The sequence below is a fragment of the Aulostomus chinensis genome, chromosome 21 (genome assembly GCF_037954235.1).
Source record: "Aulostomus chinensis isolate RoL2024-O1b breed Wild chromosome 21, RoL_Achi_v1.0, whole genome shotgun sequence".
Classification (NCBI taxonomy): Eukaryota; Metazoa; Chordata; class Actinopteri; order Syngnathiformes; family Aulostomidae; genus Aulostomus; species Aulostomus chinensis.
This window is the reverse complement of record NC_141340.1, coordinates 14,341,483-14,359,366: the sequence shown is the minus strand read 5'-3', so window position 1 is coordinate 14,359,366 and position 17,884 is coordinate 14,341,483. Positions and strand designations below refer to the sequence as shown.

The following is a 17,884-nucleotide window of genomic DNA, read 5'->3' as shown; positions in this document are numbered from 1 at the left end:
ATAAACATGGCTATGAAACTAAATTCCATGCTAAATAGATAAGCGACGAACATGTAGACCTTCATGGTTGTGTATGGTTTATTACTTTAATCACAACATACACAATGTGGACTGTGTGTATGCCTCTATCTGATTAATTATCCATTGCGAAAAGAAGTAACAGCATTATTGTGCGAGATAAAGCTATACAAGAGAGGGCCTTGTTTTAAATGAAGTCATCAGAGGGGTGGAGGTGGGGGTGGGGTCGATGCATCCTTGTCCTCAAACCCAGCATCCCTGTGTATCACTTTAATGTTCATATAATGACATCCTCTCCAAGTTTGTGTCATGGGCCATCAACAATCATAATTGTAAAGTGATTCATTGACTGATGTTGTCAACACTGCTACTGTCAAGAGAAACTGATACCCGAGAAAGAGAATAGGGCCCTCTAATGAATATATCAATAACCAGTGACAGGTGAAGCAGTGCTCCTGACGAATTTCAAATAAGTGCTAACACCTCTCCTGGAAGCCTTCGTTTGTTTTGCGACAGCACATTCTGCTGAGGTAAGAGAGGCAATGACACAATTAAAAGATTTGTGTTTATTTTCAGAAATGTTTTTCTTCATTTATGTGCTGATAAGAAAGTTAAATTTTGTAAATTGGGATTTTGCCTTTTAATTTTTCCTGCCTGTTGTCTGTGCACTGGAAATGTCACTCTTTGCTCAGCATCTATTTAGAAACAAAATTATACGGTATGATGCCACAAAATGTGTGTATATCTCAGAAAGGACACTTTCACACTTGATCATATCAAGAGCATCGTAACAGGGAAACTCAAATTGGGACCAATTTGTTGCCTTTCGTTTAGCGTGAGTGTTTGTGTTTGTCTTTGTGTCTTTGTATAATCACCTACACACTTCACGGGGAACACTAGCGATATATCACCCAAATGAGGTCCAGTCGGGGCCCTGATCCATCACCCGGTGTCTAGTCTAACAGCCGAGGTAATGAGAAAGGAACCTATGCAACATTGATGGGGCCTGACCGCCACAAACACTTGGACAATGGTATTGATGGCTGACAGAAGGAATGATCATTGATGAAAGTTTAAAACGGTAAAAAGATGTAAGAATTCTCTTCTATTTTTAAGACGTTAACATTAAAAAATTACTGTAATTATTAGCAAGTGTGTGTGTTTGTGCGCACGCGCGCGCACACGTGTCCACATTAGGGAGCGATTATATGATTGCGTCTCCACTCACACTCATTGCCTGTGTGTACACCTGTCTTCCTCACCAGTCTGGGGAATAAAAACCTGGCCGAAATGCAATTAAAGGGGCACTGTGGTGCTCCATTGTCACATCACGCCAGGGCTACCTCTCTCTGCCTGCCGCATTAATAGGGTTTCAATTGCCAGCGCCCGCTTCTTAATGGCTGATTTATTTCATTTTAATACCCTTGTCAGGAGGTAAGGCCTCAACTGAGGGTCGCATAATAGGGGGCCATTTTCTCCTCTTTCTCCAGCGGGAATGCTTTGCTCTAAAGATCTCCATTTGATATGTGTGCCACAACCCTTTTGAATGAGGTAGTGGGGGCAGGGGATGGGATATGAGAGCATAAAAGGTAGTTATTCATAACTGCTAACTTACTAAACACGTGCATTTGAACTGATTGGTATTAATGATGTTGGTCACCAGAACTTAATTATAACAAGTGAGGGGAAAGTGTCACCCACCAGAAGAATACATCATTCGTTAAAGCAAGGATAGTATAATGTGACATCATATATAACATCAGTGTCTTTGTTTTCATGTCTCCTGGTTGTAGGACAATGGCAACGCTGTTCCTGAGAGATACTCAATTGACTGGAACTGCTATCATTTAACACACTATTAATTGACTAATGTGCATCACGTCGCTATGCAGCATAGGTAGATGAGGACCATGGGGCCTTAACAGAGTGGATTATGGGAAATTAGCTGAAGCAGCAACAAAACAGGCACGATCCTGCCTTTTCTCAGCATGGCAGGAGCGCACAATCAGCTGTGGCAGAGCGGATGTTTGCTGTTTGAGATTATTTGCACAAAGGCGATTATTCTAATCACTTAATTCCGGTATTATGAGACATCTGCTCCATTTAGCTTCATATTTCCATTTCCCCAGACAAGTGTGTGCAGACGAGCCTTCATCAATATCATTACTCACTACATTGTTTCATTCAAACAACGCTTGTATGATTAATGAATAGGCAAAAGACAGTGTACAACCATAATTCTCACAAATCAATTACTCATGGTAAGGAGGCCCGTGTTGCAGATCAGCCATAATGTAGTTAATCATACACTTTCAATGGGATGCATGAAGCCAGTCATTCAGTGTGTGGGTGTGATAATCAACACTAATGTATTAAGTGTTTGCTCTGTGCACGTGTGGGTACAATGAATGTGTACAAATGTGCTCTGCAGAACATATAGTTTTTTTGTTAAACCTGCCCATGTAATTGCATTATGTACATTACATGTTGCTTTTCTAGGAAATCACACAATAAATATAGACAAATGCATGTATCCCAACATCACGGTGTTTACAGTAACCCCCCTCCCCAACGGTGAAATGTTTGCATCTGCATAAGAGGCTTTGAATTTGAATCTCTCCGCTGGCATCGGCATCAAAGGACGCGATAAAGTAAAGCAAACACTTTGAAAAGTTGCGCTTATTAAAAAAATAGAAATGTAAAGGGGCAATTTTTGACTACACGAATATATCACACACAACATCCCACAATAAACAGACATCTCAAAACATCAATAAAATCATTATTTCAATCATGGCGCTCTTGGTGTCAAATGAAGTATATCCTGATTATGGAGCTGGGATCCATCCATCTGGGATCACTCTTCATTCCGGCCTAACGGCTCTAATTAGCTTTCTGTCTATAAACTAATCTTTCATTCATCAATCGATTGATTTCCTTGTCTTCATTACGACTATGGCTGACAATGTGTCGCTGCATGGGTTGAAAGCAAAGATGGCCAATCCTGTGCAAAAGGTTAAACGTTTCAGTTTGGCAATCAGCAGCGGGCAGATACTCTGGGACAGGTTTGTAAATGGAAATATCTTGTCCAGTTTTTCCCCCTCCTGAGCAGTGGAGGGGACCTGAGCTGTTTTATTCTTGGATGTTTTATTCTTTCAAAGAATAGCAGAACTTATTTCTCTTAAATAACTGCATATGAAATGGGGATATTCGTAGTGCTAAATCAAATAAGAGTTAAAAGGCAAAGAAAAGAATGTTGAATTTGCATTTCTTTTGGGGGAGGTGGAAGTAAATTCAGGAAAAAATAACCTTTAAAAGGATGCTTCTGATATGATAATATGTCACAGTCTTTATCGAAAACACAAATCATTACAAACAAACACCACAGAACACAAAACATAACGCAATGCAACAAGGACACACACAGACACACAAGCAAATGACAACAGCACTTTTAGCTTAATTGAATACCAAAAAAATTGAACGTATGTTGTGTCACAGACCTGTGAAAGCATCACGTTGGATCTTTCACTAACGAATATTCCGCTCTGTGCCGCCTGGGTGGTGGGCATGTTTATTCACGTTTCCGCAATTTCACCACTATTTCCGATTATTTGTTCAGATGTCTTCCCCTCCCACAATGGTGTCTCCCCCACACTCCACCCACTGATCTGGTATCAACGGACGCCAGTCATGGGTCAAAGCGGAGATTACCTTCTTTGGATGATGCGGGTAAACTTTGGTTAGAACTTTTGCACACAGCTCTACATTGTGCCTGTCAACAGGAAAGTAAACAGATGTACATTTTCTGTTTATAACTCCTCTGAATGATGGATTACAGTGCACAGATAGCGGTAATTATCGGGAAACCATTAACATTCCGACACTATCCATACCAGCGTGTTACGCACTTTGGACATGGGACTTAGCGATATAAAGAATACAGGGAACATATGCTGAGCAGAAGAAACGCTTGCTTAAATCCACTCGCCTTGCCCTCAGGTTATCTTTATCCCACATTTATTTTTATCCACATTTTCTCTGATTCCGCATGTCTCTCTTTTTTTTCCCTGCACCAAGGTGTACGGGTTTACAGTAATGTAGAGTGTATGGGAACGGAGATGGCATGCATTGTTCCTGTTTGACAGCGTCTCAATAGATAATCTCTGAGTGTCTTGGATTTCGTTCAATCTATTAACCATAATGGCATATATTTAGTGCTTTCTAACTTCGCCTTGGGCTTCTGTCACCCTAACACAGCATTGAAAGTGGCAGCATGTTGAAAGCAACGGAATAACACGCTATCTGCTTGTTTATGAGAACTGAAAAGCATTTTGTTTACATTGGAGGAGAGACAATTTATTTGTAATTCACAGAGATAGAAGCATTAAAGCTCGCAGCCTGGTGAATGTAGGCGTATTTCGAAGCAAACTGATAAAATCCTAATGGATGTGGTTGACAGTAGAAGTTTGAATGCAGGGCACTATTGTGTTTCTGAAGCAGCTGGTACATATACTGGAAAGCGGTCGTCTGCATGCAGTTCACTCAACGCTATAGGGTTTCATTTACATTCGGGGATACAGTGGTGAGAAATCACAGTGCATACAACTAAACTCATTTCCTCTTCCATTCTATCCCATCCAACCGGCAAACACACCCACACCTCAGATTACCCCTCCCAAAAGATATGGTTAGGGTGATCTCATAGAGTGGTTTGCGGAAATGTTACCCTTCATTTAAAATTTGATACTGGCCATATGTAATCCTCACAGCAATCATCCAGTATCAAGTGCATTTGTACAATGATTCCGACTGAAACTCTGGTGGGAAATCTTAGTTTCAGTTTATGGTTTTATCCATGATCCTGGATTAGATTAGTTACAATTACTGCACATTTATGGTATGGATAAAATGTCCATTACAATAATGTTTTGTCCATGAAAAACACATTACATTGGTTCCTGTACATCAAATGAAGACAATACAGTGTGTTGTGTTTGTTACATCAGCCTTATTTTCTGTAACCGCAAGGTGACTTAAATTCTTGTGGACATCTTCAGGTTGGAACTCTCAAATCTGTCAAGGTTGAGAAAAAAACTTGCCCACGTGGAGTCTTCTTCTCCACAGAAACTATTAAATGAAAACTCAGTCTTTACAGTAACTCATCACCAATTCTTAAGGCGTTTCACACCAAATTTGAGATGGATGCCTCCACTCAGTTGGAGTATATCAAAGTGAATAAAAAACATACACACACGTCATTTTTAATGCCCATAGGTGGCGCTATTATTAACCTGCCCCCTGAAAAAATGGGTTCTTCCTTGGGTTCCTCCACCAAGTTTAGTGATAATTGGCTATGTAATTTAGTGCAATCCTTCAGACACATTGCACACACGTCACTGAGATAGCATCCTGGCAAAGGTAAATATCAGGTGACATCCACGCCCACAGTCAACATATAAGGGTGGTGCAGGGCTATCAGTAAAATCAATGATAAAATGCAGTGAAATGTTAAATTTATAATCAAAGTGAAAGTGACATAGTTAACAAACTTACAGCTGTGCAATTGTTTAATTTGTAAATCATCAGGTGCCTGGACACAAAGTACATATGACAGCTCAGGGATGAGAGAGGGGCACAGGTCAACAACATACAAATGCCCACTTGCCATGCAGTGGGACTTACAAGCCTCAATTTCAAATAATAGCCATGGTATCAATGTTATGACGATCATTGACAATTATTTTAGGCTACTCTGCGTAGCACAGGCGAGCGCCCACATCACCACAGGTGGGACTTAAGAGTCTACAGTCACCAATTCATTTCTCAACAGGTCGAACTTGTAAAACACACAAAAAGAGCTCACAATAAATCGCACAAATCTTCCATGATTATTATTATTATTACGGTATTTAAAGATTGGCACGGCGGCCTATAATTTGACGGTATGCTCACCATTTAGTTGTTCAAAACACCCCACATCACGTTAGGCCCGGCTTGGCTTGGTGAACCTGGCTAGCTGGAGGTGAACCAGGCTAGCTGTGGCGGCGCTAGCCTCCTGCTGCAGGCGATTTTGATCGTCAAAAAGACCGCTGCCGCTGCCCTCGTCGCCGCTTGTGGAGGCTTTTCTGACTCGTTTTGAAGCGCCATGCAACTCTTCCTCCCCTTTGAAAAAAACCCAGCAAGTTGAACTGTGTTTTTGACATGTTGACGTTGACATTGTAACTGTTTTTTTCCTCTCTGCTTCCTCCTTAGATGCGGCAAATTTCAGAAGTTTTTGTTTGTTTTTTCCGAGTCGGGGGCGTGGTTTGTGGGCATCAACAGATCTCCGACTCTTTCAAATGACGTTAATTCTTAATAAACAACATGAAGTTCTTAGGATTTGTTCTGCAAATTAATATATGCACATTATTATTTTAATTTTAAACATTTTCAAAACGTTACATACATGTTTTTTGGTGTGTGTTTTTTTGTTTTTTGTTTTTTTGTTTGTTTTTTTTTTAAATACGAGAGGGACCGGATCTGCCCAAATAATTACCGGAACTCAGGGAGGCCAAAATTCAGAGGCGCCGGATCTTGTTCCGGCAGGATCCGGCTCAAATTAACCGTGGAATGAAAGCCATTTACCAGCTTGTCTTGTCATACTATACACAAACACAAACATGCTAACTGTAATGGCTGCAAATGTGTTTCATCCCATGACTCATTCAACATCTGTAGATATGAATGATATAAGAAAAAATATAATTCCTCAACTTAAATTCTATGACGCTACAAAATTTCACCAAAAATAAAAAGTACTCTAAGAGCTAATACCTCTGCGAAGGTAACCTCAGTCAAACCTCTGCTCATGCTCCATCTCGCTACACACAGACATGCCACTAATACGAAAACGACCCCCTCAATACTTCATTATTTTTACCTTAGCAGAGGGAATAATTGTATGATAAAGGATGTATACGCATAGGTCTTTCCATCAGTGCTGCAGCAAAGATGCACTTCAGTGTTTGTCTAAATAAACCGTGTTAATGAGTGTAACAACATTGCACTTGATGTTTCTATCAGCTGTTATGGGGGGGCTGGAGCCTAACCCAGCAGCCCGGGGTTCACCCTGGACGGGTCGCCAGCCAACACATAGAGACAGACAACCATTCACACTCACAGTCACGCCTACAGTCAATTTAGAGTATCAATCAGCCTCGTCCCCTCTTGATGTCTTTGGACTGTGGGAGGAAGCTGGAGTACCAGAGAGAACCCACGCAGGCACAGGGAGAACATGGAGACTCCACACAGAAAGATCCTGTGTTTGAGCTGGGACTTGAACCTGGAACCTTCTTGCTGTGAGGCGACAGTGCTGACCACTGCACCACTGTGCCGCCCAGGAAACTCAGTTATCCCCATATAGTAGGAAGAGGCATCAAATATAAAGAAAAAAGTTATATGCCAGTCAACTTGACTCCCCCATTATCAAGTTTTCAGGTGCAATATGCTCTTATTATCCCAAAGGTTTCCAATAATGTTGAAATTCCATTATGCTATCCCAGCGTTGTTGTATTTGTTTGTCTGTCAATGGCATCACATCCCTATTATCCCCTATAGCTGCTATAATGCCATTGTTTGGACCAGCGATAACTGTGCTAGGCTACCATATGACTGAGGTTGCCTCAGTTAGCTACATTAGCTTTATGGCTAATGGACTAATCTAACGGAAGGAAGCTAACATTATGTCAGCCTTCATAGCTTGGAGCCGTTTCATTAGCAAGACATGAGGTGAAAAATCTGAACTAAAAGAAGCACGAGTACAACTTTGCTACATTATCAGCAGTAGCAAAGTACAGTGTTCTTGAATACAGGACCAACATTACAAGCTGCTGTTTTTAAAGTCCCCCTGGATACAAGAAACAATAAACTTGCATATTGAAACTTTTGATGAAGATCTGGATAGTGAAATAATAACATGTCTGTTGAGTCATTTTGGTGGATAGAAAGATATAAAATGAATATGAATATTTTATCAACGATGTACTGCAAGTTATCCAAATAGAATGTTAAACACCCCCAGTGTTCTTTTGCGAGGGTGGCATCACTGCCTCTTGGGTTGAGCATACGATGGTTAGGCCTTACAGAAACGCAAACAAGGCAGGGTCGTTTTTTTCTTTTTTTTTTCGCAAAATGACAACAGGTTGAGCCGGACATTGCTCTTACACTGACAGTACAAAGGAGAGATGTCAGGCAACAGATTCTAAGCTGCCTCATGATGTCTTCGGACTTGTATAAGTATTGTTTTGATTGAATAAAACATCACGAGTGGGCTCAAACATTTATCGGTGTCAATGTTCATGCCATGAAGTTGTGATTGAGTTCAAAGAATTTGTGTATTGCTAGAAAAATGTATGAGTTGAGTGTTGCTTCTCTGCTGTTGAAGCTTTTGTGGCACAAGGGGTTCAGTACTGATTCCAGATAAGCTGTGGTTGACCAATGACTCCTTGTTGAAGTAGGAAGCATTCAGCGTGAAGCGAGACCCATTGGTGTTGCAGTGTGAAGTGGTGCAGTGGTCAGGACTGTCGTTTCACTGCAGGAAGGTTCTGGGTTCAAGCTCGGGGTCTTTCTGTGTTGAGTCTGCATGTTCTCCCTGTGCTTCCGTGGGTTTTCTCTGGGTACTCTGGCTTCCTCCTCATCATGATGTGCAAAACCTCCTCATGCAAATGGGGACGAGGCTGATTGATACTCTAAATTGACCATGGGTGTGGCTGTGAGTGTGGATGGTTGTTTCTCTTTATGCGTTGGCCCTGTGACGGACTGGCGGCCTGTTCAGTGTGAACCTTGCCTCTCGCCCGAAGGCAAATGGGATAGGCTCAAACCCTTAATGGATAAGTGGTATAGAAAATGAATGGATGGAAATTTTTTGGTGCCCTAAGGGTCTCTAGGTAATGAAGGTCATGGCTGTCCGGTGACAGAACGGAATCCTCCCGTTCCTCAAAATAATGTTCTTCGTTAACATGTGGTGGCGTTTGGACTTTGTCTAAACTCCTTCAGTGGTGGCGACTGATGGAGATGGTCTAGCTTGAAAGCCCAACAGTGTCCCTCAGAATTGGTTTCATGCGTACATCAAGGTATGTGAAACCCTAACGCTGGATAACACGTCATTAAAACCTTATCAAACCTCCTTGCTTTTATTTCCCCACCACCGAAAGGGTTTTGCACATTTCAACTACTTTTACTATATTGACATCCCCACCACACACACACTGTCCACAAGTACAACATAAGACTGAAGTGTTCACATGAATGCAAAAGTGAGTTTCCAAATCTCAAAAAAATCAGGAACTGACAAAGGTTTGAATTAGCAACGTTCACCTGCTTCTCCCAACATCTCTTTTATAAACAGTTCTTAGCAAAACCTTACACAAAACTTATTTCCTGGTGTTGTAGGGATGGGTCTGGAGATGTGTCACGAGAGTTTTGTTTCAGAACTGAAACTCCCATCATGGAAACTAGAAAATGTATTTTATTAGCAGATTTTAATTTTTGGGGCAGTTTGCAAATCATTTTTCTTTATGATTGAAAATCTATTAAAACTGCTCAAATTGATGAATTTGTCAAATATAGTCTCACAGTGTAAATTGGTTTATGTTAAGAAAAAACACTTCATCATATTTACATTTCCAGGTCAAATATGGTAAGAATACGAAGATATCTGAACAATTCTTATACTTTTTGTAGCCTCCAGCACCCTCACTGTACAAAATGTAGAAAAAAAAGCACATTTTTTCTTGTCTGCCTTTCTCATTTATGCTAATTACCACGATGCCGCATGATTAGTGGCAACTATTTACAGTAAAGACATTCACTAATCAACCCGTAGAGTTATGCTGCAGATCTGGGATCAATTATGTATACACACACACACACACACACACACACACACACAGCACATATTTACGGCATGCACGCACGTAAGCTCAAACACACCTACGCAGACCCAAACATACACAGTTAGGAACACATCAATTACCATGGCCAGCTTTTTACATTTAATCTTCTTATTGGATCCCTGTTAATGTTAACCACTTCCTTCCCCTGCAGTTTATTTTGCTTTTGTACATGTGGCCTCACAGCGAGCGTTCATGGACCGGACCATTCATAACATGAGCAGACAGGCCCACAGAGCAGCTGGCTGTTCTGGGAGCATGTAGCTTTTTACACAAATCTTTGCGTCTGATTTAAAGGAAATTATGGCCATTTGTTTCAAACTTCTTTCTCAAAAACACTGGTTGACAAAGAGCACGGCATAATTTATCGTCTTCATCATGTGGTTATGTGAACTTTCACCAAACAAGATGCTCATGTTTTTGTTTCTGATGCTGCACCTGACCACAGTCTGATTTCCCATTATGCTCTTATTGCTTTGGCCAAACAATGCTTGCAGAAGTTTCTTGATAAGATAATTTCTCTCCATTGTGAGTCATTGGCAGAGGGGAAATGATCTGTACAAGTAAAAACTTAAAAGTAACAAAAACATATCTCATTACTCAGTATTTTTTGTCTTTCAAGTACTCACAAATGAATGTCTTGAATTTACAAATATGTTTTTTTCTTCCTACATCACTTCTTTGTGATCAGCAAGGACCACCTACGTGTATTTAGCATGAAGCTAACAACAGCTATTGAAACAAAACAAAGGCATCAGTCGACAAATTCTGAAATGCATATCTGCCATAATCCACAACTCACAAACACTTTGATTTGAGCTAAAAACAACACTAAACATAAATTAAAAAGTCCAGCATGGGGAGAGACAGATGAATACATTGGTTCGACCGAATGTGCCAGCTGGTCGCTCTCGGCGCTACCGTGATAATGCATCAAATCAGAATGATTATGTTTAGTTTGTTTTTAGCTCAAATTAAAGTGTTTCTAGGTTATCGAGAATACAGCTGGAGGAAGAGGACATAGATTAAACCAGATTATGCCTTTGAGTCTTTAATTGAAATTTTAGTTGCAAACTGTTCTTATTCACAGGTTGCCATTAGCATCAAGCTAAGTAGAATGTACGTGTCCTGCTCTTTCTGCATTCTTGAATCACAAAGAAGATGTGTGTGTGTGTGTGGGGGGGGGTATCTTTGTGACGTTAAAAAAAAAACTATTTGTGAGTACTTGAAAGGGAAAATACACTTGATTTATGATGTATCATTTTAAGTTATATAAAACTTTGGCAAGAATTCAGGCATTGTTTGGAAGAACTCAAGAAACTGATCTAAATACAGCATTCAAATATTTCTTTAAAAGTCCACAAAATAGAGGACGTAAGATCTACACTTTTCATACTTTAAACACTCAAAATTAGGCAACATATACCGGTTCTTTTGCATTTCAGGTTGTTTTTTTTAATGCCACATCAACATTAATGGCACCAACACAACTGATAATCTTGCCATTGTAAGTAACACCCTCCCAAATGGGCTTCCACACTCAAGGCACAAAAGTTCCCACCACTTATCAAAGCACTCAGCTGCTCCTTCAATCCCAAAGTGGTCCAACATTTTCCCTTTCTAATTACGTAATCAATGGCCTTTCAAAGGTACAAGCAAATCAGCATCAGGACAAGCTGCTGACCCTCTCCACGAACCTTTGAGGCTTAGAAAAACGAGATTTGTACCAATCAGGGAGGGCTGACGCTTGACTTGGAGCCGCGGACAGAGAGTCAGGACCCCTAATTAAGACTCCTAACCCCGTACTGACAGACAGATTTGTTTTTGTCTTGCTCAGTGTTTGGCCAAGATCTGCTGGGACTCTCAGATCAGTAGATATGCATAGCGAACTACCAGCATCCCACAATTGGCGTTCATTAACAGACTTGTTCAAACAAAACATAATCAAACCTAAAAAAGTTGCCTTGGTGTGCAGTCCAAATAACTGAAATAATAGGCCTTTTCCTCCTCATGTTTCCCGACAAAGACCTCAAAATATGGTGCACACTGTAGGAATTATTACCTCTAATTAGGCTGAAAACAAAAAAAGAGAAGGAAGAGTCAGGATTATTTTAATATTGACTTTCATAAGCTTTATCACAATATTATGACCCACACAAGGACGCCATGACCATGCATGCTGCTAAGAATAATTGATCCTGCACATTTATTTTCAGATGCGTTGGGGGGCTTGGTGGGTAAAGAGTGAATCCAGGCCATCAGTGCTTCCTATTAGGCATCTCTGGTATTTTCCAAACAGCTGCCTTTGATTATTCGCAGCAGGGGCTGCCACAATACTGCCATGAGATAGCATCAGCTGCCTCCATTGGTGCAGCCAGGGACAGGCAACCAGGACAAGATGCAGATGCACACACACACACACACACACACACACACACACACACACACACACACACACACACACACACACACACACACACAAACAGGCCAAGTAAAGACAAAGGCCAAGTGGCATGGAGGAGGAAGAGGACATTGCCTGCAGTGGTTCTTCAGGGCTTCCTGTCTTTTTTTTCAGTCCCTGGAGGCCAAGGATACTTCCCATGGCTGGTCACGCTCATCTGGACCATTTCACATAGAGCCTGAGCCTTATTTGATGTCATACATAATCCCAAACCAGCCAGGGCAACTGGTGACTGCTTTTACTGGAACTATTTGCAACCCCCCCCCCCCCTTCCCCCATAAATGTGAAAATGTAACAGTTACATGATCATTTCAAATAACAACACTTAGGTAACACTGTACAATCAGGCTACGTTGATAACTGTTAGTTACTGCTTAGTTAACTGTTTAAAAGTGAACTAATGGGTCTAGTCGTCATTTACTTATGGGGTTCATGTTTTAGGTTACAGCGAAGATGGTGGGAGGGATCCATGTTCCCCCACTTTATAATAAAGATCCCAAAGATAAATGGTTGACTATGCTTAAGTAACGTTTATTTAGCAGTATTTTTAATGTACCTAAGCATTATCTAAGCGTTTTTACTGTATATCAAAGTGTTACCAGCAAATTTTCCTTAATATTAAAGCATTTTTAATACATTAGATCTCTTAAGAAGACACATGTCTCAGTGGGTCGCCTTCCAAACAGTCTCATCTTGTTATAGATAATAAAAAATGATAATAATAGTGACTCATACTTTTGCTTCAAGCCTTTGTAATATCAAGATACAAACAATATTTATAAAATTGATCATTAATAATGATCTAGTCTGATTACAATGCCAAGTTGTATTCTATCACCATCTGTTGAATGAAGCTAAATTGAAAATATACTTGGAGAAGTGGGGGTTAAACGTGGGGCTGATGTCGATGTTGACGCTGCGTTCATAGCCCTTTTCCATTTCGCATCAAACTGAGATGAAACTTCCCCCCGCTGCTTCCCTCTGCAGCAGGTGCTTCATGGTGTGTGCCGCTCTAAACTCAACCCCTTTTACCCACTGACATTTAGCAGACACACACATTTTGATCCCCTGCCGCCACGCTGCCAAATATTGAAAGGCAACAAGGATCATAAAGAGCACGTATTTACTTAGCGCTCGGCAATGAGACTGCACAGGGGGTAGAGAGGGAGGAACAGAGAGACAGAGAGAGGTTAGGGATATTAAAAAAAAGTCAGTGGGGAGGTATCTGTAGCCATAGAAACCTCAATCAAAGAGGATTTGTGACCTCACCTTCTCGTCTGTGGTGCTATTCAAAAAAACAGCAAAGCATTTGAGTAGCTCTCAACATGCCGTCAAGCCTCTCATTTAGGAAGACTCATTTGGCATATAATCAGTTTGTTATTGCTCTTAATAGTGCCTAATTAAAACTGTGACCTGGGCCACGCACCCCCTTCCTAACCCTAACCTAAACAGGAAAAATCTGTTTAATTGCAGCTGGAAAAAAAAGTGGATTTTTTTTTTTTTTTTGTATCGGGAAAAGGTTGGGTTGGTGAGAGGTAATTGACCCTCTGTGAAACAAATGAATCCTCGAGGGAATGTGGCTCAAATGGATGTTTAAACGCAAACAGTAGTCGGTCCGCTCTCAGCATAGAGGGCCAGAACCACACGGCCCTCAGTCCCTGCTGAAATCCTATAAAATCAAATCAGAGAATCTGACATTTTCACTAACCAGAGGCCCTGGCGTCTGTTCTGCTATGATAACAACTGGACTAACGGGACAAATTGAAATGAAAGTTGTAAATGAAGCTCATGTTAAATGGTTGAGATCAGAGAGGAGAGAGAGAGAGAGAGAGAGAGGGAGGAGAGAGAGAGAGAGAGAGAGAGAGAGAGAGAGAGAGAGAGAGAAGATTAGTGGTTAGGTGAAAATGTTTATTTTCACACTTCAAAGTTCCCAACCCAGTGTGTGTGTGTGTGTGTGTGTGTGTGTGTGTGTGTGTGTGTGTGTGTGTGTGTGTGTGTGTTTAAGATCAACAGACCTTGTGATGAACAACCTGTTCCATGCTGGAAATACATTCTATGAAACATAACAGTTCTCTGTAGAAACCACGCAAAGCACTGACTGGGGAGTATTGAATTACAACTCCACTATACTGCAAAGCAGCGGAGAAATACACTTTTATCTGCATGTCTCAGCCTCAGACACAAACGCAGCCTTTTTGTCTCTCAAAGAAACAGCTCAGAAAGCTGCTGAATCAGCTGTGCTGAACCGCACCTCCACAACATGACTGGTTACCTCCATTTGCTGCGTGAGCAGCAACTGTACGCCAACAACAAGCGCTTGATTTGTGTTGTGTTATTAGTGTGGATGCACACACTGTCAGGTGGAAGCACTATTACTCTATCAGGTTGACTATCTTTCAGCCATCTTCTGTTTTGAGTTTGATGAATTGTTTGAAAAGGGATGTGTAACACAAACGACGGCATTATTCTCTCACTTTTTAAAAAAAACAATGAGGCTGATTTTTGTTGACCTTTTCTGAAACACTTTGGAGTATTTTCTTCACTTTTTTCGTCAAAGAACTCCCGATACTCTTTTGTCTCGTTTTATGTAATTGAAAAAAAGTGGTCAGCAAACTTGTTTTTATCTACTTTTTGTCAATGAGATCAACTCTGCCTAGCAGACTGAAAATATAGATTCTTTACTCCCTTTTGTTGCTTTTAAAAATGTATGGTTCACAACAAAGGAATGCAATTTCTTCGGCCATCATGTATATTTTTGACATGCTGATACATTAGGATTTGATTCTATTCCTTGCCCATAGTTATGCATGAAGTCTGTGTTTTTGTTAAGTTGTAATGTTTGGAAAATGTTACCATGATCCCTTGATTTAAAACAACAAGTAAAGGGTGGATCACACTGCCATCTTTTTACAAGACCCATATAATCAGCATTTTTCATAGATTTGTTAATTTTATTTATTTTTCTGCCCCATGACCCCTCGTATGATTGAAGTCCCCTCATGTGCTATTGTCCAGATTTGCAGCACCAAGAGATGGCAGTATTTCACAGAATATGTGACAGTGAGAGGGGAGGAGGGAGGGGAGGAGAGGAAGAGGAGGGTAAGGGGGGGGGCAGTCAGGAGCCGACGCAGCACTAGTACGGTTTCTTCTGTTTGAATTGAAAAAAAAAAAGAAAGAAGGTCTTATGAGAACTTGTAAAGGAATATCTAAGGAGAATATTGTCATCCCCTTCCTTGTTACATCTCTATATGTCTCTTTTTAATATTTACATCTCCCTGCTGGATTGAATAGCGCTACTGGCCATCAGCTCCAGTGTGTGTTTAAAAGATAAAAGGGTGTGTTGTAAATGTTGATGAAGTCGTATCAGAGTCAATTTATTTGTTGAAACAGATGGAGTAATTTCCCGCGTGCTGCATTCAGAAACAAATACGGATGCATGTATAGCTGTCAATACTGCTTTTTGCTATCAAATATTATTGTTACAGGCTTTATGAAGGAGAGTGAATATCTAAATCTAATATCTAAATTTAGCTAAAAGTGTAAATGCTTGGACATATATATATATATATATATATATATATATATATATATACACACACACACATAAAAAGCTTTTCCTGATTCCCAATCATCCCTTTAAGCAGTGATGCTAGATTTTTAAGTCAATATCAAATAGTCTGGCAACACACTTATTTGTGCCCTTGTTTGTGAACTGTGATTTGAGAGGCATCTGCTCAAATGTTAGGGGAGGAAGTAACATCTATATAAACAAGTTGCGCCAAATGTTTCGTCAGCTGTCACGAAAGGAGGGTCGCACACAATGAGACCGCTTCCTTGCCATCTCCCTGCACGCCTTTTTGGAAAGCCTGACAAAGTTTTGGCAAGTGTCACATTTTCAAGAATCTCATCCACTCTTGGTTAGTTTGTGACAACACGCACAATTAATTTCATTTTATACATATTTGCATGCAGTTTCTGTTTAGCAGCGTTGTGCTTCATACTGACAAATTTTATTATTTTGTAATGGTGAGAGTACATTTGAACCTTTTTAATATGATGTGTGTTTTCCTAACGTACAGTACGCCTGTCATTGTGCAACTACACTAATATGTTATGGTGTCGCCCTCTTTTGCCATCCTTGTGTGCCATGCGTATCTGTGTGTCTTCACGTGTGTGTGTGTGTGTGTGTGTGTGTGTGTGTGTGTGTGTGTGTGTGTGTGTGTGTGTGTGTGAGTATGTGTTACAGTGTGTTGAGGGTAGAAGTCAGGCCCAGGCCTTTGTAATGAGCAGCCTGGGTTCTTTCTGGTTCAGCTGCTCCTCTCCCTTATTTCACGCTGCACTGCCCTCCAACTCCAGTGGCCCAGTGACTAGTCTCTCTCCCTCTTTTTTTTCTCTCTCTCTTTTCTCTCTCTCTCTCTATCTGTCCCCTCGGTCTCCCTCACACCTTTTTTCCTCTTCTTCTTTACTCACCTTACTCTTTTTTCTCTTTTATCCTCCTTTTTTATAGCTTAGCCTCCTATCCCTTTCCGTGTTGCTGCACCTAAAAATCTCAGATAAGGAAGAGCTCGTGAGAGTGAGGTGGGGTTGGGGGGGGGGGTGGGGGTTAAAGGAGCATGCATGAATGGTCACTATTGCTCCATACCATTCATTCCAGTCAGCAAAGGCAGCTGCCCTCGAACGCTCCACGTCACCTCCTCCTTTCCCTCCACCACCACCGCCACCTCTGCTCCGAGCCTCTGCAGAGCAGAGGGATCTGGGCTGTTTTAGTATGGGGCGCTTGCAACAGGACATTTCCTCTCACACACAAACACACACACACACACACACACACACACACACACACACACACACACACACACACACACACTGCATACACATTTGTTCAACCAATACATTCTTTCTTACACAATTACATTCTTTTCAATTAGCTGTAAGTACAGTTCAAGTCAGTCAGACATTTTGTTGTCAGTGTTCAAATTTGGCTGGTATTTGCTCACATGCAGGACCAGCACTTTACATTTTACTCTTTGCTGTACTGCGATTTTGCCTTACATGCTGATATTTCTCAATAAATGCAAGTAGTCAGCCAACCACATTACCCAGGGGCAGAAATGAGCAGTGTTAAACAAGGTAGTTCTACTGTTCACACACAAATGTAAATAACTTTGCTACGCAATTAAACCTTACTGGCTCCATTGGTAATGCTATATACAGTAGCTGCAGTAATTTTAGCGACATCAACAGGCTACTTGCAGCTATGAGTGGCTAACGTCAGCATCCATATCGGACACGCATCAGCCTCAGTGTTATGTAACTACTTAGCTAGAGACATGAAATTATAGAAACATAACAGCACAAACACAGTCATAATTAGTGTAAGCCTATCATACAGTTTATAATACAAAATAATTTAGTAGTATTATCATTATTATATTATCATTTTTGCTATTATTATTGTGCAATTTCTTCTGTT

At 40.8% G+C, this 17,884-nt stretch overlaps 1 long non-coding RNA gene across 1 annotated transcript in view; it reads right to left on the bottom strand.

Annotated features, from left to right (window-relative positions):
* LOC147241792 (uncharacterized) overlaps positions 1-6,252 on the bottom strand; it is a 67,900-nt gene extending 61,648 nt beyond the window's left edge. The window contains exon 1 of the long non-coding RNA XR_015111007.1: positions 5,974-6,252. This is a non-coding gene — a long non-coding RNA (uncharacterized LOC147241792). The remainder of the gene's footprint in view (positions 1-5,973) is intronic.
* Positions 6,253-17,884: the final 11,632 nt, after the last annotated feature.